We start from the raw sequence: 24,613 nt of genomic DNA, 5'->3' as shown, positions 1-24,613 counted from the left end.
GGAGGGGCAGAGGAAGGAGAAGGGCCACGGAAGCTCTCAGCTAGGCCTGCTGTATCTGGTTGCCTGGTTACGGGCTCCAGCGCCCGGAGCTGCGTGGCTGGTGGAAGTACCCTGAGCCGTTGGCCTGCTGCGGCGCGTGCTGACTCTAGGTTGGGGCGGAGGGGGGGGGGGTGCAGGAGGGATCGGCACTGGGAGGGGCACTGTGGGGCTCCTGCTCCCTCAGTTCCCCGCGGAAACTTCCTGCCTCCAGGACCCCCGGACCGAGGTGAGGCATCCTTCCCCACACCTCACCCTCTTCGCCTCCTTACACATCTTTCAGACCCTCACCGCGTCCCTTCTTCTCTCTCGCTACCCAGTTCTCTCCCTCCTTAGCACCTCAACATACTGGCCCCCCACCCCCGACCCTCTCCGGGCCAACTGCCTCTACCCTCGGACTTAGGCCTTCAGGCTCCCAATCTGAACCCCAAGCCCCGACCGTGCACCCCCGCACCCCGAAGTCGGGAATATTGAGCCCAAGGCTCTTTCAAACCAAACACGGCCTTCACCCCCCTAACCCCCGCCTCCCCCTGCTCCCGCAAAGTTGTTCCCTGGGAGCCGGGGGTGGGGGGGAAGGGGGGAGTAGATGGGTAGCTGTGAAAGTTTGACTGAAGGCAGAGAAATGAGAAACCAAACCAAACCAGGGTGAATTCTAGGATTTTTTTTTTTAAGCCCATACACAAAATTTCTGAGCTGGAAAAGAAGTTGGAGAACAGTAGGTTCAGCAATCGGTTGTTTTTGGTTTGTTTCGGATGAGCTGTTGTTCAAGGCCCTCTGACTTTCTACTAACTGTCCAAGATCTCACTGCTGCAAGTTAATGGCAGTCAGTATTAGAATCCAGATTTCCCGATTTCTTTGGTTTTCCCGGTGCTCTTTAATAAACTCGTGCTTTCCCTCGGAGATTAACTCTAGTTAACTCTGTTTGTGTCTTGTTTGTACTGAGTTCTTTACTTGTTTTCTCCTCAACCAGAATATGAGCTCCTTGCAAGTACAGCTGTCCTCCCTCCCCTTTCTTTGTAAACCCAGCACTTAGCTCAGTACCTGCCACATTGTAAAAGCACACAATAAATGCTAGTTGACTTGAAGTCTGGATGGAAGCAAAGGAAGGTTTTTTGTTTGTTCCACAAACTTTTTGCAATTAAAAACAAAAATATTAAGCCTTATCATGTTTATATGCTGTAATTTTCTCCTAGATACTTCAGGATAGGTAATGGGATGGTGTTTTCAACAGAAATAGCTACTAGTCATGGCCAAGCCACCTACGGAGAAAACTTTTTGACCAAACTCTCTCTCATACAGCAAATATTTATCAAAGCCTCCTTTGGGCAAGATGCTATGGTAAACACTGGCACTAGGAGACTTAAAAACAAACCAAGCATCCTTGTGGAGCTCACAACATAACATACAGGTGAGAAGGACATAAATAATTACAAAACAGAACATTGTAAAGATGTGGAGGAGAGGGTGAACCATGATGAGAGATTTGGCAATGAAGAAGTTATCTCTATAGCTGTGGTTGAATTGTGACTAGTAATGGAAGAATTTCAACAGGTAGATGGAGTAGTCTGCTGGATGTAAGGGACATGTATATGGAGTCATTGAGGGCAGGATAAGAGCAAGGACTCAGGCCAGTTTGCCTACAGAGTAAAGGTATTGAAGGTATGAAATGAGAATGGGTGGGTAAAATGGAACTATCTTTGGAAAACCTTGGTTACTAGGGTAAGGAATTTATATTCCTAGGCACTGGAGAGCCACTGAAGTTTGCAGAGTAAGGGAGTGATGTGATCAAACTTGTTCATTCATGGCAAATTACTTTGGTAGCATGATCAGGAGAGACAGGGCAAAAACTTGGAGGGAGGTCAGTTAGGAAGCTATTACAATATAGGACTGTTTTTGTTTTGCTAAGGTCTTTGAATTTTGTTGTTTTGTTTTGTTTTGTGGCCTATAATCATAAAGTATTATTGCTGCTATGTGCTTAGCAAGCACTTTTCTGGGTATAGAATTTCAGAATTGGATTGAATCTTAGAGGACAGACAGCTAGTCCAGCCCCTAACTAAAATAAGAATCCTCTCTAAGTCAATAAGTATTCATTAGACACTTATTATGTAATGGAAACTACTCTCCTAAGCAAAAACAGTGCTCACCATCTAATGGGAGAGAGACAGCATGCAAACTTTTATGTACAAACAAGATGGATACGGGATAGATTTAAGATAATCTCAGAGGGAAGGTACTAGCATTAAGGGAAATTATGCAACTCTTCTTTCTTTTTATTTTATTATTTATTTATTTATTGCAGCTCTTAAAGAAGGTGAGATTTTAGCTGAGACTTTGGGGAAGCTGGCAAATGGATAAGAGGAAAGAGAGAATTCCAGGCATCTGAGAGAACCAGTGAAAATATGTAGAGTTGGGAGAATGTATATCTTATTCCAAGGAAGAGCAAAGAAGCCAATATCACTGAATGGTAGAGTACATGGAGGGATAAGTATTCATTCAACAATTATTAGAAAACCTTTATGGTCAAATCCCTATTTATATCATTCAACTTCTAGACAGATATGATTATTCATTAGTTTTTCCTTCTGGTGAGGCAAAATTTGCTTCCATCTGTTGATCTTGATCAAGACAAAAGTCTTGTGAGGTCTCTGCAGAATAAGTTCAGACCCTTTTCACATGATACATCCCTTTGCATATATTAAGACAATGGTCATGTGTCCCCACCATCTTCTTATAGGATAATAGAGCTGGAGGGACTTCTAAGGCCACCTAGTTTCACCCACTTATTTTATAGATGAGGAAAATGAGGCTAGAAAGAGTAAACGATTTGTCCAGGGTCAAACACAGTTTCAAAGGCAGATTTTTAACCTAGGGCCTCTGACTCCAGGACAAATGTTTATTCACCGTGTGATACTTCATCTTCAACCCCATTTCTTTACATTATTCTTGTGTCATTTTGAGTCCTACCATTTCCCTGATTGTCCTCTACTCCAGCAATTCTGCTAACTAGGAAATGAAGTTAATTAGAAATAAATTGTTCTTAAAAATTGTTCTTAATGAATCAGTTTGGTTAATAGTGTTCACCACTTCCCTTTCTGTGTGCTTGTAAACTATCAATATTTTTTTTCTGGAATTTTGCCAAAATCAATGTCAGATAGTCACTAACTTTTAATTTCAAAGCCTCTACTATTTTGAAGAAGTTTATTACACCATTTCCCTATCTTCAGTTGTGCAACCTCTTCCCTCTTTTCTATAATATGATGTTATTTTTTGATACTGCTTCTTCCTAGATTGTAAATGCAGCAGCCATGCACTGACTCCATTTCAGTAATGACCCAGAAGCTTTGACCTTCTGTTTCAGACTTGTGCTCTTTAAAGAGGAACCTGGTGAATTCACCATATATTGGCTTTTTAGAAGGAAAGAGGAGAGGGAAATAGAGAAATCTGGGTAATATATCAATAGAAAAATCTTCTAAAAAAAAGCCTTTCCATGTCCACTAATCTCAGTATCCCCTCTCTGTCCAAACCTACTGTGTACATGTTGTTCATCCCTCCAAAGCATGTAATCTCCTTAAAGACAATAATTATTTTATTTTGTACCCCAAGAACCTAGTACAGTGTCTGACAAATAGAGAATACTTAATAAATGCTTATATTGGTGAGTTCACCACATGGGGACTCACCATATTGGTGCTGGACTTAGTGAAGACACCTTACCAACTTTAGTCCTAATGTAGCTCAGAATTTCTGAACCACTTAGCTACCTAAACCTCCTGGTACTAGAGATTACAAGCACTTACCACCATATTCAGCTATTTTCCCCAGATTTCTTAAAGATTATAGCAGCCAACAAGGCATAGTAAATAGAGAGTTAGCCTTGTAGTCAGGAAGACTTGAGTTTAAGTCCTACTGCAGACACATACTGACTGTAACCCAAGGTAAGTCACTTAACCTCTTAGTGTTCCAGACAACTCTTTATGACTGTAAATTGCAGAGAAGGTGGTGACCTACATTAGTAGAGGAAGTTCCTCACTGAGAACTTATACCAATGAAATCACAAGTTCATTCCCTATTTCCACCTCACTACAGAAGCCATACCTACATATGATTTCATTGCCTGGGAATGTAATTTGTTCAGGCCAGATGACTTAAATTCATTTATGGCATCTAGATGAACTCTTACCATCTTTTAAAGTTTTGATTCTTTGTTAACACTTTTTTTCCTATCCTTCCCAGTCTTTTTTCATAATCAGAGAATCTGAGTTGGAAGGATCCCAGAGGTCTTCTAGTCTTACCTAGACATGAACAACCCCCACCCTACCCCCACCCCTTTGTTCAGCATACCTGACAAGTAGGCATAAAGCCTTTGTTTGAAGATCATCAGCAAGTAATTGATAAGATATTAAATATTACAAAGCCAAGTATGGATTACTAGAGCACTCTTAGAAGCCTCCATCCAAATTGACATCTAACCATTAATGATTATTTGTTGGGTTCAGCCATTTCAATTCAATTGAACAAACATTTATTAAGAATTTTCTATTTGGGGGCAGCTAGATGGCACAGTGGATAGAGCACTGGCCCTGGAGTCAGGAGTACCTGAGTTCATATCCGGCCTCAGACACTTAACACTTACTAGCTGTGTGACCCTGGGCAAGTCACTTAACCCCAATTGCCTCACTTTAAAAAAAAAATGAATTCTCTATTTGTCAGATACTAGGCTAGGTTCTTGGGGTACAAAAATAAAATGATTATTATCTTTAAGGAGCTTACATGATTTGGAGGGATGAATGTGTACACAGTAGGTTTGGACAAGGAGGGTATGCTGAGAGTACTGGGAATGGAAAGACTTTTTGTTTTTAGTAGATTTTTTTCTATCCATATGTTTCCCAGATTTCTGTTTCCCTCTCCTTCCTTCCAAAAAGCCAGCCTTTATTAACTAAGAATATTTTTTTTAAAAAAGAAAGAAAATAGGAAGGAAGGAAGAAAAAGAAAAAAGAAAGATTGAAAAAATCTGATGTCATAGAATTCCACACCTTTGGTGGATCTTCTCTTTTTCCTTGGGGGCCTGTCTTCTGTATATGACCTTGCAACATTCTTTTTAGATTATTTTGTAGTGATTCTTCGTTTACATTAATATATAGTCAATTTATATGTTTTCCTGGCTCTGCTTGCACTTTGTATCTGTTCATGTTAGTCTTTACATGCTAATCTCTATTCATCATGTTCATTGTTTCTTACAGCCCAGTATTATTCTGTTACATTAATATACCATAGTTTTTTATCCATTCCCCATTCAGTGGACATCTACTTTGTTTCCAGTTGAAAGACCTACTCTAGTAACTCCAGCCTCAGTATTGCAAGGAGGTAGGACTTTTGTGAGACTGTGCAAGTATGATCATAGATGAGCATGAGAGATTTTGGCAAATGCTCTGCTCAAGCCTAGGTAAAATGTCTACAGCATTTCTCTGTTCTACCAGTCTAATAACTCAGTTTAAAAGTCAATAAGCTTAGTCAGGCATGATGTTCCTTACAAAGTGATGCTGATTCTTTATGATGACTGCTTTCTTTTATATATGTCAATTAAACATTCCTGTAGCAATGCTCTACGTTCACAAAAAATTTAATATGTGCAAGCTACAGTCACATATGCCGGGAGTACTAAGACAAAACCAAGTAACAGTCCCTGTCCTCAAGGAACATATGTTTTGTTTTATTCTGGGAGAGATAAGAGATAAATATAACATGAGAGCACTAACGAAGATAATGAAAGAAGGTTTTTTATAAGAAGACAATAAGGAAGGTGTTGAAGCTACAGGCATAGATGAGAAGGGATTGTATTGCAGCAATGGTGGATACCCTGTGCAGAGGTAGGAGATGGAATACAGAGTTTAGGGAACAGGAAGTAGTCCAGTTTAGCTGGATCCTAAGATTATGCAGAGAAAAATAATGTGAAATGAATTTGAAAAGTCAAACAAGAGCCAGATTGTGAATGGCCTTAAATGCCGAATAGAAGAATTTGTACTTTATTTTAAAGGCAGTAGGAAGCCGCTGGAGTTTCTTGTGCAGGGGAGGGAAATGATAAGAATTATGCTTTATAAAAATTATCTTGGCAGCAATGTGGCAGATGAATTAAAAGAGAGACTGAAATCAATCAACAATTATTTATTAAGCACCATTTATGATCTAAAAACTGTGCTAAATGCTAGAGATACAATAACAAAAGTGAAATAGTCCCTACTTTTGAGACACATTCTGATGGGGACATATGTCATATACAAGATTCTTACAATATAGACAGATGGTAACTCTGGATGAGAAGACACCTACAATCTCAGAGGGAATAAAGGACCTTCTTCTGCAGAAGATGATACTTGTGCTGAATCTTTTATTTGGCTGGGCAGTGAGGGTTAACTGACTTGCCCAGGGTCACACACATAGTAAGTGTCAAGTATCTGAGGTCAGATTTGAACTTAGGTCCTCCTGAATCTAGGACTAGTGCTTTATCCATTGTGCCACCTAGCTGCCCCCTTGTGCTGAATCTTGAAGGCAACCAAAGATTCCTGTTGGAAGTATAGAAAAAGAATATTCCAGGAATAGAGGGAAATTAGGAGGGTCTTTTGGCAGTAGTCCAGGAAAGAGGTTTTGAATGTCTGTGTATATCCAATTTGAAATATACCCCATTAGACAGTTAGAGATGCAGTACAGAAACTCATGGGAATGAGTTTTACAATAATTTCTAGAAACAACTTTTTCCTCCTCTATGAACTCTTCCTTATAACAGAGAAAAACAAAAACAAAAACATACCTAATCCAATGATTAAGTCTGACAATGTATACAGTATTGTGTCCTAATAACCCTTACTTTTCTGCCATGTAGAGATCTTTATTAAACATATTATTAAATTATAATTAAATATTTATCAAATATTTAATTTATTTAATAATAAGTTCATGGATATGTAAATATTATCAAAACATTAAATATGATTAAATATTTATTTTCTATTTATTTTATTATTATTTACTTAGTTTGGGTTCTTTTAGTTGATCTTTTAATTTATATTGTTATAATCGTGGTATATGTTATTATTTTGGCTATATATGTGAAGTCATGCAAAACATACTTTCATATTAATCATATTGCAAAAGAAAACTAAAAAAAACCTCAGAAAAATAAAGTAAGTTAAAAAACTATGCTTTGATTTGCATTCAGATTTCATCAGTTCTTTCTTTGGAAGCAGATAGCATTTTTTTCATAGTAAGTCCTTTGGAACTTTCTTGGATCATTGTATAAGACTAGTTAAGTCATTCACAATTGATTGTCATGCAATATTGCTGCTAACTGTATACAATATTCTCCTGGTTCCACTCAATTCACTTTGCATCAGTTCATATAAGTCTTTACAGGTTTTGCTTAAAGCATCTTGCTTGTCATTTCTTTTAGCACAGTAGTATTCTGTCACAATCATATACCATAACTTATTTAGCCATTCCCTAGTTGATGGGAATCCCCTCAATTTCCAATTCTTTGCTACCACACGCACAAAAAAAGCTGCTACAAATGTTTTTAAATGTATAGGTCCTTTTCCTTTGACCTCTTTGGAGTACAGACCTAGTAGTGGTATTGCTGGATCCCAGGGTATGCACAATTTTATAGCCCTTTGGGCACACTCTCCAGACTGTTTGGATCAGTTCACAACCCCACCAACAGTGCATTAGTGTTCCAATTTTTTCACATCACCTCCAACATTTGTCATTCCCTTTTCTGTCATATTAGCCATTCTGATAGGTGTGAGGTGGTATCTCACAGTTGTTTTAATTTGCATTTCTTTATATCAATAGTGATTTAGAACATCTTTTTCATATGACTATATATAGCTTTGATTTCTTCTTTTCAAAACTGCCTGTTCATATCCTTTAACCATTTATCAATTAGTGAATGACACATTCTTTTACATTTGACTCAGTCCTTTTTATATTTGAGAAATGAAGACTTTATCAGAGAAATTTGCTATAAAAATGTTTTCCCAGTTGTATGTTTTTCTTCTAATCTCCACTTCATTGGTTTTGTATGTGAAAAAGCCTTTTACTTTAAAGTAATACAAATTATACATTTTAAATCCCACAATGCTCTATCTCTTGTGTGGTCATAAATTCACTACATTTTTGTAGATATGACAGGTAAAATATCCATGCCTACTTAATTTGCTTGTGATATTATGTGTAAATTATGTACCCATTTTGATTTTATTTTGGTATATGCCATGAATCTTGGTTGGTACCTAGTTTCTGCCAAACTGCTTTCCAGTTTTCTTAGCTGTCTTTGTCAAATAATTGAGTTTTTACGCCCAAAGCTTGGATCTTTAGATTTATCTAACGCTAGAGTACTATGGCCATTCACAACTGTACCTAATCATTATGTACCTAAACTATTTCACTCATCCACCACTCTATTTCTTAGCCAGTACCAAATTGTTTTTTGATGATTTTGTAATACAATTTGAGATCTCGTACTGCTAGTTCACCTTATTTCACATTTTTCTTCATTGATTCCCTTGATATCCTTGACCTTTTTTTCTTCCAGATGAATTTTGTTATAATGTTTTCTAGCTCTGTAAAATAATTTTGGTAGTTTCATTTGTACAGCACTGAATAAGTAAATTACTTTAGGTAGAATTACCATTTTTCTTAGCTTTACCTGTCCATGAGCAATTAGGATATCTCCCTTTGTTAAAATCTGACTTTATTTGTGCGAATAGTGTCTTGCTATTGTGTTCATATAGTTTCTGGGTTTGTCTTGGTAGACTACCAAGTATTTTATATTGTCTGCAGTTATTTTAAATGGAATTTCTCTATCTCTCCCAGCTTTGTTGCTAATATAGAGAAATGTTGATCATTTATGTGGATTTATTCTGTATCCTGTAATTTTGCTAAACTTCTTTTATTTTTGCATTTTATTTTATTTTATTAAACATTCTCACATTTTTTTTGTGTGTGGGGGGCAATGAGGGTTAAGTGACTTGCCCAGAGTCACACAACTAGTGTCAAGTGTCTGAGGTCAGATTTGAACTCATATCCTCCTGAATCCAGGGCCAACCTAGCTTCCCTCACCCCATTATTTTTTCCATATAAATATTTTATTATTTTCCAGTTACATTTAGCTATAGTTTTCAACATTTGTTTTTATAAGATTTCTAGTTTCAAATTTTTCTCCTTCCCTTCCCTCCCTCCCTCCTCCCCAAAACAGCAAGTAATCTGATATAGGTTATATATGTACAATCACATTAAACATATTTCTGCATTAATCATGTTATGAGAGAAGAATCAGAGCAAAAAGGAAAAACCTTAAAAAAGAAAAACAACAAAAAAACCCCATAGAAATAGTATGGTTTGATCTGCATCTAGATTCCACGGTTCTTTTTTTTTTTTTTCCCCTGGATGTGGAGTACATTTTCCATCATGAGTACTTTGGAACTATCTTGGACCATTGTATTAATTTTGCTAAACTTCTTAATTGTTTCAGCTAGTTTTTTAGTTGATTCTCCAGGGTTTTCTAAGTATAACATCATATTGTCTACAAAGAATAATAGTTTTGTTTCCTTGTTTCCTGTTCTAATTCCTTCAATTTCTTTTTCTTCTCATTGCTATAGCTAGTGTTTCTAGGACAGTATTAAATGCTGGTTGTGATAAGGAGCATTCTTGCTTCACTTCTGATCTTATTGGAAAGGCTTCTAGCTTATCTCCATTACAGATAATGCTATCTCATAGTTTTAGATAGATAACTACTTATCATCTTAAGGAAAACTCCATTTATTCCTATGCTCTCTAGAGGTTTTTTTGTTGTTGTTGAGGCAGTTGGGGTTAAGTGACTTGCCCAGGGTCACACAGCTAGTAAGTGTCAAGTGTCTGAGGTTGGATTTGAACTCAGGACCTACTGAATCCAGGGCCAGTGCTCTATCCTCTGTGACACCTAGTTGCCCCCTCTCTAGAGTTTTTAATAGGAATATGGGTTGCATTTTGTCAAAAGCTTTTTCTGTATCTATTGAGATAATTATATGACTTTTGTTGCTTTCATTATTGATATGGTTAATGATTGCTGTTAATTTTCCTAATATTAAACCACTTCTGCATTCCTGGTATAAATCATACCTGGTTGTAGCATAATCTTTGTGATATATTTTTATAATCTCCTTACCTAGTATTTTATTTTAAAATTTTGCATCAATATTCATTAAGGAAATTAGTCGGGGCAGCTAGGTGGCGCAGTGGATAGAGCACCAGCCCTGGTGTCAGGAGTACCTGAGTTCAAATCTGGCCTCAGACATTTAACACTTACTAGCTGTGTGACCCTGGGCAAGTCACTTAACCCCAATTGCCTCACAAAAAAAAAAAAAGGAAATTAGTCTATAGTTTTCTTTCTCTATTTTTGCTTTTCCTGGTTTAGTTATTAGCACCATATTTATGTCATAAGAAAGCATTTGGTAGCATTCCTTCTTTGCCTATTTTTACAGATAGTTTATGTAGTATTGGAATTAATTGTTCTTTAAATGTTTGGTACTATTCTTATGGTTTTGTGGATTTTTTTCTTAGGTGGCTCATTTATGGCTTTTTTTTTTTTTTAAATTAATTAATTAATTAATTAATTTTTTATTTATTTATTTTTATGTATGAGGTATTTTATTTTTTCCATTACATGTAAAGATAGTTCTCAACTTTTGTTTATACATGCTTTACAATTTCAGATTTTTCTCCCTCCCACCCCTCCCTCCCCCCTCCCCTAGACAGCAGGTAATCTGATATAGGTTATATCTATATATCTCTATACACATACATATAGATATAGATATATATACACACACATATATATACACATAATAACATTAATCCTATTTCTGCATTAATCCTGTTACAAGAGAAAGAATCAGCAGTGATGCAAAACCTCAAAATAGAAAGAAAAAAAAAAAACCAACAGCACCCAAATCAAAAGAAATAATATGGTTCAATCAGCATCTATACTCCACAGTTCTTTCTTTCTTTTTTTTTCTTGGATTTGGAGATCCTCTTCTATCATGAGTTCCCTGGAACTCTTCTGTACTATTGCATTGGTGAGAAGAATATAGTCCATCACAGTAGGTCAACACTCAATGTTGATGATACTGTGTACAATGTTCTTCTGGTTCTGCTCATCTCACTCATCATCAGCTCACGTAAGACCCTCCAGGTTTCTCTGAACTCTTCCTGCTCATCATTTCTTACAGCACAATAGTATTCCATTGTATTCATATACCACAACTTGTCCAGCCATTCCCCAATTGATGGGCACCCCCTCAACTTCCAATTCCTTGCTACCACGTAAAGAGCAGCTATAAATATTTTTGTACATGTGGGTCCCTTTCCCCCTTCCATGATTTCTTTGGGCAAAAGACCTAAAAGTGGGATTGCTGGGTCAAAGGGTATGCACAGCTTTATTGCCCTTTGGGCATAATTCCAAATTGCTCTCCAGAATGGTTGGATCAGCTCACAGCTCCACCAACAATGCATTAGTGTTCCAATTTTCCCACAGCCTCTCCAACATTTATTATCTTCCTTTTTTGTCATTTTAGCCAATCTGATAGGTGTCAGGTGGTACCTCAGAGTTGTTTTAATTTGCATCTCTCTAATCATTAGAGATTTAGAGCATTTTTTCATATGGGAATAGATAGCTTTGGTTTCTTCATCAGAAAACTGCCTGTTCATATCCTTTGACCATTTCTCAATTGGGGAATGACTTGGATTCTTATAAATTTGATTTAATTCCCTATATATTTTAGAGATGAGGCCTTTATCAGAAGCACTGGCCTCAAAAATTGTTTCTCAGCTTTCTGCCTCCCTTCCAATTTTGGATGCATTGCTTCTGTTTGTACAAAAATTTTTAAATTTAATATAATCAAAATCATCCATTTTGCATTTTATAATATACTCTATCTCTTGTTTGGTCAAAAACTGTTTTCCTTTCCAAAGATCTGATAGGTAGACTATTCCTTTCTCTCCTAATTTACCTATGGTATCACCTCTTATGTCTAAATCATGTATCCATTTTGACCTTATTTTAGTATAAGGTGTAAGATGTTGGTCTATGCCTAATTTCTGCCATACTATCTTCCAGTTTTCCCAGCAGTTTTTGTCAAATACTGAGTTCCTATTCCAGAAGCTGGAGTCTTTGGGTTTATCAAACACTACATTACTAGTGTCATTTACTACTGCATTTCCTGAGCCTAGCCTATTCCATTGATCTACCACTCTATTTTTTAGCCAGTACCAGATAGTTTTGATGACTGCCGCTTTATAGTAAAGCTCCAGGTTTGGTACCGCTAACCCACCTTCCTGTGAATTTTTTTTCATTATTTCCCTGGATATTCTTGATTTTTTGTTTTTCCAGATGAATTTTGTTATTATTTTTTCTAGCTGTATAAAATAATTTTTAGGTAGTCTGATTGGTATGGCATTGAATAAGTAAATTAATTTAGACAGTATTGTCATTTTTACTATATTACCTCTGCCTATCCATGAGCAATTGATATCTTTCCAATTATTTAGATCTGATTTGATTTGTGTGAAGAGTGTTTGGTAGTTGTGTTCATAGAGTTCCTGGGTTTGTCTTGGCAAGTAGACTCCCAAGTATTTTATATTATCTACCGTTACTTTAAATGGAATTTCTCTTTCTCTCTCTTGCTGCTGGACTTTGTTGGTCATGTATAGAAATGCTGATGATTTATGTGGATTTATTTTATATCCTGCTACTTTGCTAAAGTTGTTAATTGTTTCAAGTAATTTTTGACTTGATTCTCGAGGATTCCTTAAGTATACCATCATATCATCTGCAAAGAGTGATAGTTTTGTTTCCTCCTTGCCTATTCTAATTCCTTTAATTCCCTTCTCTTCTCTGATTGCTAAAGCTAACATTTCTAGAACAATATTAAATAATAGGGGTGATAATGGACATCCCTGTTTCACCCCTGATCTTATTGGGAAGGCCTCTAATTTATCTCCATTGCATATAATACTTGCTGATGGCTTTAGGTAGATACTGTTTATTATTCTAAGGAAAGCTCCCCCTATTCCTAAATTCTCTAGTGTTTTTATTAGGAATGGGTGCTGTACTTTGTCAAAAGCTTTCTCTGCATCTATTGAGATAATCATATGATTTTGGTTGGTTTTCTTATTGATGTGGTTGATTATGTTAATAGTTTTCCTAATGTTGAACCAGCCCTGCATTCCTGGTATAAATGCCACCTGGTCATAGTGTATTATCCTGGTGATCACTTGCTGTAATCTCCTTGCTAATATCTTATTTAAGATTTTAGCATCAATATTCATTAGGGAGATTGGTCTATAATTTTCTTTCTCTGTTTTTGCTTTGCCTGGTTTTGGTATCACCACCATATTTGTGTCATAAAACGAATTTGGTAGAACTCCTTCTTCCCCTATTTTTCCAAATAATTTGTATAATATTGGAATTAATTGTTCTTTAAATGTTTGGTAAAATTCACCCATAAACCCATCTGGCCCTGGGGATTTTTTCTTAGGGAGTTCATTAATAGCTTGTTCAATTTCTTTTTCTAATATGGGTTTATTTAAGGATTTTATTTCCTCTTCAGTTAACCTGGGCAGTTTGTATCTTTGTAAATATTCATCCATTTCATTTAGATTGTCAAATTTATTGGCATACAGTTGGGCAAAATATTTCCTAATTATTGCTTTAATTTCCACTTCATTGGTGGTAACATCACCCTTTTCATTTTTGATACTGGTAATTTGGTTTTCTTCTTTCTTTTTCTTAATCAAATTAACCAATATTTTATCTATTTTATTGGTTTTTTCATAAAACCAGCTCTTAGTTTTATTGATTAATTCTATAGTTTTTTTGCTTTCAATCTTATTAATTTCTCCTTTAATTTTCAGGATCTCTAATTTAGTGTCTAATTGGGGATTTCTAATTTGTTCTTTTTCTAACTTTTTAAGTTGCATGCCCAATTCATTAATCTCCTCTTTCTCTTTTTTATTCATGTAAGCATTTAGAGCTATAAATTTTCCCCTAAGCACTGCTTTGGCTGCATCCCATAGATTTTGGTATGTTGTCTCATTATTGTCATTCTCTTGGATAAAGTTATTGATTGTTTCTATGATTTCTTGTTTGGCCCATTCATTCTTTAGAATGAAATTATTTAGTTTCCAATTGATTTTCATTCTACTTTTCCCTGGCTCTTTCTTACATGTAATTTTTATTGCATCATGATCTGAGAAGGATGCATTTACTATTTCTGCCTTTCTACATTTGACTATGATGTTTTTGTGCCCTAATACATGGTCAATTTTTCAAAATGTGCCATGTACTGCTGAGAAAAAGGTATATTCCTTTCTATCCCCATTCAATTTTCTCCAGACATCTATCATGTCTAACTTTTCTAGTAATCTATTCACCTCTTTCACTTCTTTCTTATTTATTTTTTGGCTAGATTTATCTAATTCTGAGAGGGGGAGATTCAGATCCCCCACTAGTATAGTATTACTATCTAATTCCTCTTGTAACTCATTTAACTTCTCCTCTAAGAACTTGGATGCTATACCACTTGGCGCATACATATTTAATATTGATATTACTTCATTATCTATAGTACCTTTAAGTAAGATGTAATTTCCTTCCTTATCTCTTTTAATGAGATCTATTTTTGCCTGCACTTTGTCTGAGATAAGGATTGCTACCCCTGCCTTTTTTACTTTAGCTGAGGCATAATATATTCTGCTCCAGCCTTTTACCTTTACTCTGTGTGTATCTCTCTGCTTCAAATGTGTTTCTTGTAAACAGCATATTGTAGGGTTCTGGTTTTTAATCCACTCTGCAATTCGCTTCCGTTTTATAGCAGAGTTCATCCCATTCACATTCACAGTTATTATTACTGACTGTCTATTCCCCTCCATTCTATTTACCCCCTTTGTACTTTTCCCCCCTTCTTTCACCCTATTCCTCCTCACCGACGTTTTACTTCTTACCCCTGCCTCCCCCGATCTGCCCTCCCTTTTTATCACCCCCCTCTCTTTTCTTTACCCTTTTCTCCCTTGCTTTTGTCCTCCCTTCTATCAGTCCCCCCCTTTCCCTTCCCCTTTTGTTTCCCTAAAGAATGAGTTAAGTTTCTTTATCCCAATGAACATATATGTTATTCCCTCTTTGAGTCAAATCTAATGAGAATAGGGTTGAAACCATGTTCCCCCCTCCTTTCTTTCCCTCTATTGTAATAGGTTTTTTTTCCACCTCTTCATGATATAATTCATCCCATTCCACCTCCCCTTTCCTCTCCTCCCCATAGACTCCCTTTTTTATCCCCTTAATTCTTTTGTATCATCACATCAAAGACAATTTATATTTATACCCTCTATATAAAGTCCTTCTCTCTGCCCAAATACATTTACAGTTCTTAAGAGTTATGAGTATTATCTTCCTGTATAGGGATATAAACAGTTTAACCTAATAGGGTAACTTTTTTTTCCCCTCTGTTTACCTTTTTAAACTTCTCTTGAGTCTTGTATGTTGAGATCAAATTTTCTATTCAGTTCTGGTCTTTTCACCAGGAAAGATTGAAAGTCCCCAATGTCATTAAATGTCCATCTTTTCCCCTGAAAGAAAATGCACATTTTTGCTGGGTAATAGATTCTCAGCTGCAATCCAAGCTCCTTTGCTTTCCGGAATATCATATTCCAAGCCTTGCGGTCCTTTAATGTTGAAGCTGCCAGGTCCTGAGCAATCCTGACTGTGGCTCCATGATATTTAAATTGCTTCTTTCTGGCTGCTTGGAGTATTTTCTCCTTCACCTGATAATTCTGGAATTTGGCTACAATATTCCTTGGAGTTTTCCTTTTGGGGTCTCTTTCAGGAGGTGATCGGTGGATTCTTTCAATGATGATTTTATCCTCTGATTCTATGATATCAGGGCAGTTCTCCTTAATAATTTCCTGGAATATGGTGTCTAGATTCTTTTTCTGGTCATGGCTTTCAGGCAGTCCAATGATTCTCAAATTGTCTCTCCTCGATCTGTTTTCCAGATCAGTTGTCTTTCCAATGAGGTATTTCACATTTTCTTCTATTTTTTCATTTTTTTTATTCTGCTTGACTGATTCTTGGTGTCTCATGGATTCCTTATCTTCCAACTGTCCCACTTTAATTTTTAAGGCATTGTTTTCTTCAGTGAGATTATGCACCTTTTTTTCCATTTGGCTAAGTGAATTTTTTAAGGTATTGTTTTCTTCAGTGAGATTATGCACCTTTTTTTCCATTTGGCCAAGTGAATTTTTAAGGTATTGTTTTCTTCAGTGAGATTATGCAGCTTTTTTTCCATTTGGCCAAATGAATTTTTTAAGGCTTTGTTTTCTTCAGCTTCCTTTTCCAAGCTGCTGATCCTTTTTTCATAGTTTTTTTGTTTTGCTTTCATTTCTCTCCCCATTTTTTCTTCTACCTCTTGCAGTTGATTTTTAAAATCCTTTTTGAGCTCTTCCAGGAAGGCTTTTTGTTCTTGTGACCGATTCACCTTCCCTTGTGAGGCTTCAGATGTAGCCAATTTGAGGCTATTGTCCTCATCTGAGTTTGTGTTGGCTTCTTCCCTATTGATACAGAAGCTCTCAATGGAGAGGGCTCTTTTTTGCTTCTTACTCATTATTGCAGCCTATTTATTTATTCTTTAAGTTGAGGTCTGCTCTGGGGGCACCAGGGTCCCTGTTTTGGGCTTCTTGTGCAGGTGTATAGGTGCTGTGTGACCGGGCTTTTACTCTGAGGCCTTTATGGTGTGTGGAGGTCCCCCGCCCTGCACTTCCTGTCTGATTGTGCTCGGCCAGCCAGGCGCCAGACCCCGGCGTCTGATCCCGCCGTTCGTTCGTGGCCCTCTCGGCCGGTGCGGGTAGGTTTTTCCACTGTCCTTCTTGGCCACCAGATTTTTGAACCAGGTTCCAGGAGCCTCAGTTGTTCGGCTGTGGCCCGCAGCTCCTGCTGACTTGCCCCGACCCCCTCGGCGCTGGGTTGCTGCCCTGCGCTGGGCCTCCCTTTTGCCCGAGTCAGACCGACCTTTTCCTGAAGTCTTCTAAATTATCTCTGGTTGGAGGACTGTGTCTCTCTGTCTCTTTGCAGGTTCTGTAGTTTCAGAATCCGTCTAGAGGCTTGATTTAATGTTCGTTTTGAGGGAACAGAAGGAGAGCTCAGGCAGCTTGCTGCTTCCTCTCCGCCATCTTGGCTCCACCCTCCATTTATGGCTTTTTCAATGTCTTTTTCTAAGATAGGGTTATTTAAGTGTTCTATTTCCTCTTTCATTATCTGGGCAATTTGTATTTTTCTAACTATTCATCCATTTCACTTAGATTCTTATATTTATTGTCATATAAATGGGTAAAATAGCTTCTAATAATTTTCATACATGGTGGTAATTTGGATTTCTTCTTTTTAAATCAAGTTTTAACCAATAGTTTCTCTATAAGTTTTTTTTTCATTAAAAACAACTTGGGAAGGGGGGAGGAGCAGGAGAGAGTAGGAACTCCTGGGGGAGTAGTAGGACAGGAACCCAAGAAGGAGATTTTGAGGCAAATGGGGGAAAGAAGGAAGGAGGATATAGATTGGTGGGTTGCATAATCTGGTATATGTGTATGTGTGTGTTGGGGGAAGGGAGAGTCCTATGATGGGACAGTGTCCTCTCTGACACCTTCAAGAAATGTCATTGTCCCAGTTGTGAGGCACAAGAGAAAATGGTAGTGCTAGCTCTGTAAGAAAATGGCAGAAACTGTCTAGAGGGAAGAGTCGAGAATGGAGACCTTGGGCATTTTGATTGCATGAGAAATATAGAGAATAGAGAGAGATAGACTAGGTAATTACAGGGGTCATGAACTAGAAAATGATGATCTAGAGTAGAGAAAGAGAGAATGGAGAAAATAGAGATAGAAAGCACCCTGGAAAAGGGTGCAAAAAATGAAATTCATAAAAACAATGAACATTAGTTGAAGAGAAGGAGAGGAAGGGGGAAATTAATTGATTAACTACAGGAAAAAGGGAGGAAGAATTATATGATAATAGATAAAGCAAGAAATAAAAAATAATAAGCAAAACCCCAAAAGGAAAGGGGGTAGGGGCAGCTAGGTGGCGCAGTGGATAGAGCACCAGACCTGGAGTCAGGAGTACCTGAGTTCAAATCTGGCCTCAGACACTTAACACTTACTAGCTGTGTGACCTTAGGCAAGTCACTTGACCCCAATTGCCTCACTAAAAAAAAAGGAAAGGGGGTAATAAACAAGAGAGGAGTGTTTGGGTGTAAGAGGAAGCAAGCTTTTTAAGCTACCTTAAAAAAAAAGAAAGATTAAGCTAAAGTAACTGAAAAAAAAAAAGCCAACAACTTAGTACTATTTTATAGGCAGGAGGGAGAAATTATAACTTGAAAAAATATTAGACACAAATGGAGGAAAATACAAACTTAACTCATAACTTTAAATGTAAATGCACTAAACAATTCAAAAAGATGAAAAAGAATAACAGATTGAGTAAGAAAACAAAACAAAATTGCACAATCTGTTGCTTATAAAGAAACACTATTAAAAACCAAAGACATAGGGGCAGCTAGGTGGCACAATGGATAAAGCACCAGCCCTGGATTCAGGAGTACCTGAGTTCAAATCCAGCCTCAGACATTTGACACATTCTAGCTGTGTGACCCTGGGCAAGTCACTTAACTCCCACTGCCCCACAAAAACAAAAAAAACCAACCAAACAAAAAAAAAAACCCAACCAACCAAACAAAAAAACCCAACAAAGACATATAAAAAATAAAACTAAGGGAATGGGGAAAAAATTTACTCTTTACCAAGTGAATCCAAAAAAGCAGGATTGCAATTATGCTTTCATTTACAAAGCAAAAACCAAAATTCAAAATATAAAAAGGGATAGAAAAGGAAACTACATAATGGTCAAAGAAACCTTGGACAACAAACCAATATCAGTAATAAACTTTTACACTTAAATTGACAAAACAGTAAGTAAACAAGATGAAAATGCAGCAGAACAGAAATAAAAAGATTAATCAGAACATATTATGATACACTAACAAAACTGAAATCACAAAAGTAATAGAAGAATAACTTCAAAACATAAAATATCCAAACTCTCAGAAGGCCAGATACAGATTTTAAATAACCAGATCTCAGAAGAGGAAATCGATCCAGCTGTAATGGAATTACCAAATAAAAAAAACTCCTGGCCTAAGGGATTTACAGAATTTTATCAAACTTGCCTAAGTACCAATTCTTTGCAAATTATTCTCAGAAACTGAGAATGCGTCCTTTCATGAGATATATATAATCCTAATGCCTAAATTAGGGGAAACATAAACACAGAACAAAAACTATAGACCAGTGTCATTAATGAATAATGACTCAAAAATTAAAAAAACAAAAAACAAAAAACACCCTATGATTCAGACAACAGCAGCATGACCAAGTGAGATTTATGTCAGGGATACAAGAATGGTTAAACATTAGAAAACCAATCAACATAATCTTATTAAAACCCCAAATATCCAAAGCCACATGCTCATCTCAATAGATGTGGAAAAAGACTTTGACAGAGCATAATACTAAAAACTAAATATAAACACAAAAAACCTATTGCTGTTACTGTTCTTGGATATTATATTTATTTAGCCATTTCCTTTTCTGTTGTTGGAAGTATTTGAGAAGCAAATAATCTTTTCAGGTCTGATTTTTCTTTCTAAATATGTTTCAAGTATTTCTTTATTAGTGATCATCCATCTTTTTTTCATTTATGGTTAAGCCCAGATTTGCAGGGTATATTACCCTAGGTTGCATCCTAAATTCCATTGTTCTTTGAAATACTTTTCATTCTGGTTGGTGCAAAACCAGCTAATTAATATGAGCATTTCTTTACACAAAGAACAGAGAAAGAGTATCATACATGAAACTATGTATCTCTACTACAAAGATTTTAGGGTTTTTGTTAAAATATTTAATAACTTTAGCTCATAAATTACTAACCTGCCCTGATGGTCTCTGTTTCCCTCTGAACCTTCTGTTCACTTCTGTACATTTTAAAAAATGCTTCTCTGAGCCATGTATTCCTTTTCTTCTGGATTTTGTTTTTTCTCATCTATCCCACTAATCAACTTTTCTATTTTAACTAATACCAAATAGTTTTGATGATCACTTCTTTTAATGTAGTTGTTTTATCTGCCATTGTTAGTCTCCTTCCTACCCTTTTTTTCCATGATGACATTTAAGATTATCTTTTCCTCTAGATAAATTTTGTTATGATTTTTCTAGGTCTGTAGAGTAACTGTTTGGTAGTTTGGTATTGCACTGAATAATAGTCATTTTTATATAATGTAGATATGGGTCCATATGGATTGGTAAAATATGTAGATACAGCTCAGGGGTGGTATGGATAGATAAAATCTGAGACCTCACTTGCCTCTGTAAAGATTTGATTATATTAGATATAGCATTTATTAAGTACTTATAGTATATCCCATGTAACAGGTACTGTGTTTAGATAGCCCCTCCCCTCAAGGATCTTACATTATAATGGGGGAAGGTACCCACAAAAGGGGGCTGAAAAGCATGGGATAGGTGGGAGAAGTATCTTTGTGAAGGAGGAAGGTGGATATCACAGAGTAAAAGTAGTCTGAGGGGTTAAGGGCTGACCTGGGTTAAGAGTGAACATGGCTAGGGGCATCTAGGTGGCGCAGTGGATAAAGAACTGGGCCCTGGATTCAGGAGGACCTGAGTTCAAATCCAGCCTCAGACACTTGACACTTACTACTTATGTGACCCTGGGCAAGTCACTTAACCCCAATTGCCTCACAAAAAAAAAAAAAGGGTATGCACAGTTTTGGGCAGCTAGATGGCACAGTGGATAAAGCACTGGCCCTGGATTCAGGAATACCTGAGTTCAAATCTGGCCTCAGACACTTTACACTTACTAGCTGTGTGACCCTGGGCAAGTCACTTAACCCCCATGGCCCCAGGGGGAAAAAAAAAGAGTGAACATGGCTGGAGTTGGTACTTTAAGAAGAAACTCAGCAATAAGAGAAAGAGGCTACAAGTCAGTGCTTACTGCCAGCATGCTAGTGGAGAGGAGAGGTAGGAATGGGGAGGAACAGGCAGACCCTGGAGTGCCACCAAAATCAGGCACTCTTTTCTCCTGAGTCCCAAAAGCCTAGAATTATATCAAAGGTATAGGGCTAGAATTATAATTATCTTACATAGTTCAAATATTTGTCTAATATAGGTATGCAAAATTCAAGACAAAAGAGGTAATCTCTTACTGCTTTTTAGGGAGAGGATAGCCCTTAGCTTATGTTCACCAGTATAGCTTTTTTTTCCCCACTAGTTACTCAAAAAAATTGTCACAAGTGGCAAATAGATAAATCCATTTGTCCAGGTAAAAGAGCAAACAATTCAGAGAAGTTATACAGATTAGAAACTGGTGAGCTGATCAAACCAATGCACAGGGGGTGACACAGATTCAGGCTTCACCTTTCTGTTGATAGAGAAACTCTCTATTGACTATGGCAAGAAGTCCAAGCTGGAGTTTGCCATTTGCTTAGCCCCACAGGTATCCACAACTGTAGTAAAGCTCTATAATTCCATCTTAACCATTCAAATCACACTGGAGCACTCTAGCTGTGCCTTCAGTGGTGGACAGTGATCTATGACATCTCCCACCAGAACCTGGACATCGAATGCCCTACATAAACCAGCCTCAACCAGCTCACTGCTCAGATCTTTCCTCCATAACTGCCTTCCTGTGCTTTGATGGTGCTTTCAATGTAGATGTCACAGAGTTCCAGATCAAACAGGTACCTTATCCCTGAATCCACTGCCTTCTCGTCATCTACTCATCCATTGTCTCTGCTGAAAAGGCTTATCATGAGCAGCTCTCTGTAGCAGAGATCTCCAATGCCTGCTTTGACCCCTCCAACCAGATGGTAAAGTGTGACCCTCTTCATAGCAAGTGCATGGCCTGCTGCATGCTGAACTGAGGTGATGTATTCAAGGATGCCACTGCCACCATTGCCACAATCAAGACCAAGAGAACCATTCAGTTTGTAGGTTGGTGTCCCACTGGCTTCAAGGTTGTTATCAATTACCAGCCCTCAAGTGGGGTACCCACTGGAGACCTAGCTAAAGAGCAGCGGGCAGTTTGCATTCTCAGTAACACAACAGTCATTGCCAAAGCATGAGTCAATCTAGATCACAAGTTTGACCTTATATATGCCAAGCGGGCATTTGTGCACTGGTATGTGGGTGAAGGCACAGAGGAAGGAGAATTCTCTGAGGCTCAGGAAGATTCGGCTGCCTAGGAGAAGGATTATGAAGAAGTAGTCACAGATTCTATAGCGAGGGAAGATGAAAGTGAGGAATTCTAGAAGGCATTCAGCAAACAAACTTATTGGGCCTATCAATCTACACAAAGCACAAGAGCAGATGAGCTTTTCCTTTGGGAGTAAGATAAGATTTCACATCAAGAGAGAGGACCCAGTTTCCCCCAAGGAGAATTCCTTTCTTTGAAATTTCTAGGGAGGCACACTGGAAATAAGGGACATGTTGAGGAACTAGCTCCTACATGCTTGCCATTCCAACATCTTCTTTCTCTAACCTGGAGTGATTTCTGTCCACCCATTTTTCTCTGAAGAAGGCTTGGGAAGCTCCACTTCCAAAGTACCTTCCTAAGTACCTTCCTTCCTGTGTTGCTCACTACATTTCTCTATACCAGTCTGCAGTCACATATTCCTCCCTCCATGTCACAGTAAGCAGTGGAAGGCTGTCTTTCTCCCATTTAGCTTGTGAAGCAGTTATTATATTGGCCTGGTCCAAACACAAACAATTAATACTTCTTATCTTTTTAGCCTGTCTCTATTTCTGTAAAGAGTTTTTTGTAGTTATGATTATCTAATTTCTGTGTGTCTTAGAAGGTGGACTACCATATACTTTATACATTCTGTAGTTATTTCAAATGAAATTTCTCTATTGGTTTTCCCTCAGTTTTATTGCTAAAATATGGAAAGTTTGATGATTTTTGTGAGTTATTGTCTATCTTTCTATTTTGCTAATACTATTAGTTGTTTCATTTTGTTACTTGATTCTCTTAGGGAGATAGTGAAAGCTGACACAGTCAAGAAAATTAGTATAGGTAAGATGGTTGGGATTCGATTATACAGCATTCAGGAGAGAGATTCTTCCTTTGAAAATCAATCAAAGTAAAGGCACAAAGATAGACAGGAATATGGCTGTGAGCATGGGTCAGTGAAGGAAGTATCAGAAATAAAATTAGAATTGTACCACATCTTGAAGTGAAGCAATGAAGTTTAAATATGCTGTATGAAATAGGGAAAGACAATAACATGACAAAAGTAGAATTTAAAGAAAATTATTCTGGTAATGGTACAAAGAATGTTTTGAAATAGGAAGAAAGCCTGGAGTCAAGGAGGACAGCTGGGAGCCTATTGCTGTTTTCTAAGTATGAGATGATAAGGGTCTGAAATTGTATAAGAATGGAAATTGATATGAAGTGATGACTATTAAAGGTACTTTAAAGGGAAATATGCTGGACTTGGAGACTGGTTGAATATGATGAGGATGAAGTAGAAGAATAAAATTGTAAGTAGAGAATTTTAGGCCAGGGAAATTTGACAGAATGCCAGTGGTATTGATACTGCTTCATTGTCGGCAGTACCTTTTCTATTTGGGCAGTTCTCCATTTTAAGGAATCATTTTTCTTCAATGTATTCCATTTTGCCAATTCTCCTTTTTAAGGCGTTGTTCTCTTGAGTGAATTTTTGTACATCCTTTTCCAGTTTTGTGCTTCTTTTACCAAACTCTTGACTCTTTTTTTCATGATTCTCTTGCATCACAGATAATTTTTGCCTGTACTGGGTTGTGTTCCCCCTTTACCTGAGTGAAACAGACCTTTCCTGCAGTCCTTCTAAGTTGTCTTTGGCTGGAAAATTGTCTTACCCCGTCCTTTTATTTGTTCTGATACTCCAGATTTCATTTTGAGTTGTTAATTAAAGTTGGTTGGAGAGGAATTTGGGAGAGCTCAGGCAAATCTCTGTCTTTTTTCCAACGTCTTGGCTCTACCCTTCTTCAATGCCAGTGGCATTACTAGAAAAGAGGAACTGGTTCCCTCAAAAATATATAACAAGTTCATCTTTGAATATAGGTTTGAAGTGATGGTGAGATCTATTTAGAAACATCCATATAGCAATGCAGATTTGAAATTAGATTTGAATTTGAGGTATAGGACTAGAGGTTTAGATTTGGGAATCAGTGTAGAAGGTGACATTTGAAACTAGGATAATGACTGAATGGCTAAGTAATTTTGAGAAAGAACAGAGAGCTAAGGACAGACTTGAGGGAATCTCTTCTGGAGGTTTGGGAAGACAAAGAATAACAAGAGAAAGAGCCAGTCAGAAAAGTTCCTTACCAGGATAGTGGTATCACAGAAGCCAGAGGATAAGACAATTTCGAGAAGTATGGGACAAATTATGCCAGATGTTTT

At 37.2% G+C, this 24,613-nt stretch overlaps 1 protein-coding gene and 1 pseudogene across 2 annotated transcripts in view; both read left to right on the top strand.

The window, feature by feature from the left end:
• The window catches only part of IFT74 (intraflagellar transport 74), a 140,666-nt gene continuing 116,053 nt past the window's right edge, over positions 1-24,613 (top strand). For both annotated transcript variants that reach the window (XR_006354166.1, XM_043978143.1), the window contains exon 1: positions 1-265. The gene's annotated coding sequence lies outside the window, so the exon portion shown is untranslated. The remainder of the gene's footprint in view (positions 266-24,613) is intronic.
• On the top strand, positions 21,099-22,481 carry LOC122751834 (annotated as a pseudogene).

This window comes from Dromiciops gliroides, chromosome 1 (assembly GCF_019393635.1).
Source record: "Dromiciops gliroides isolate mDroGli1 chromosome 1, mDroGli1.pri, whole genome shotgun sequence".
NCBI lineage: Eukaryota > Metazoa > Chordata > Mammalia > Microbiotheria > Microbiotheriidae > Dromiciops > Dromiciops gliroides.
The sequence above is the reverse complement of the archived record's forward strand: the minus strand, read 5'-3'. Positions and strand labels throughout refer to the sequence as shown.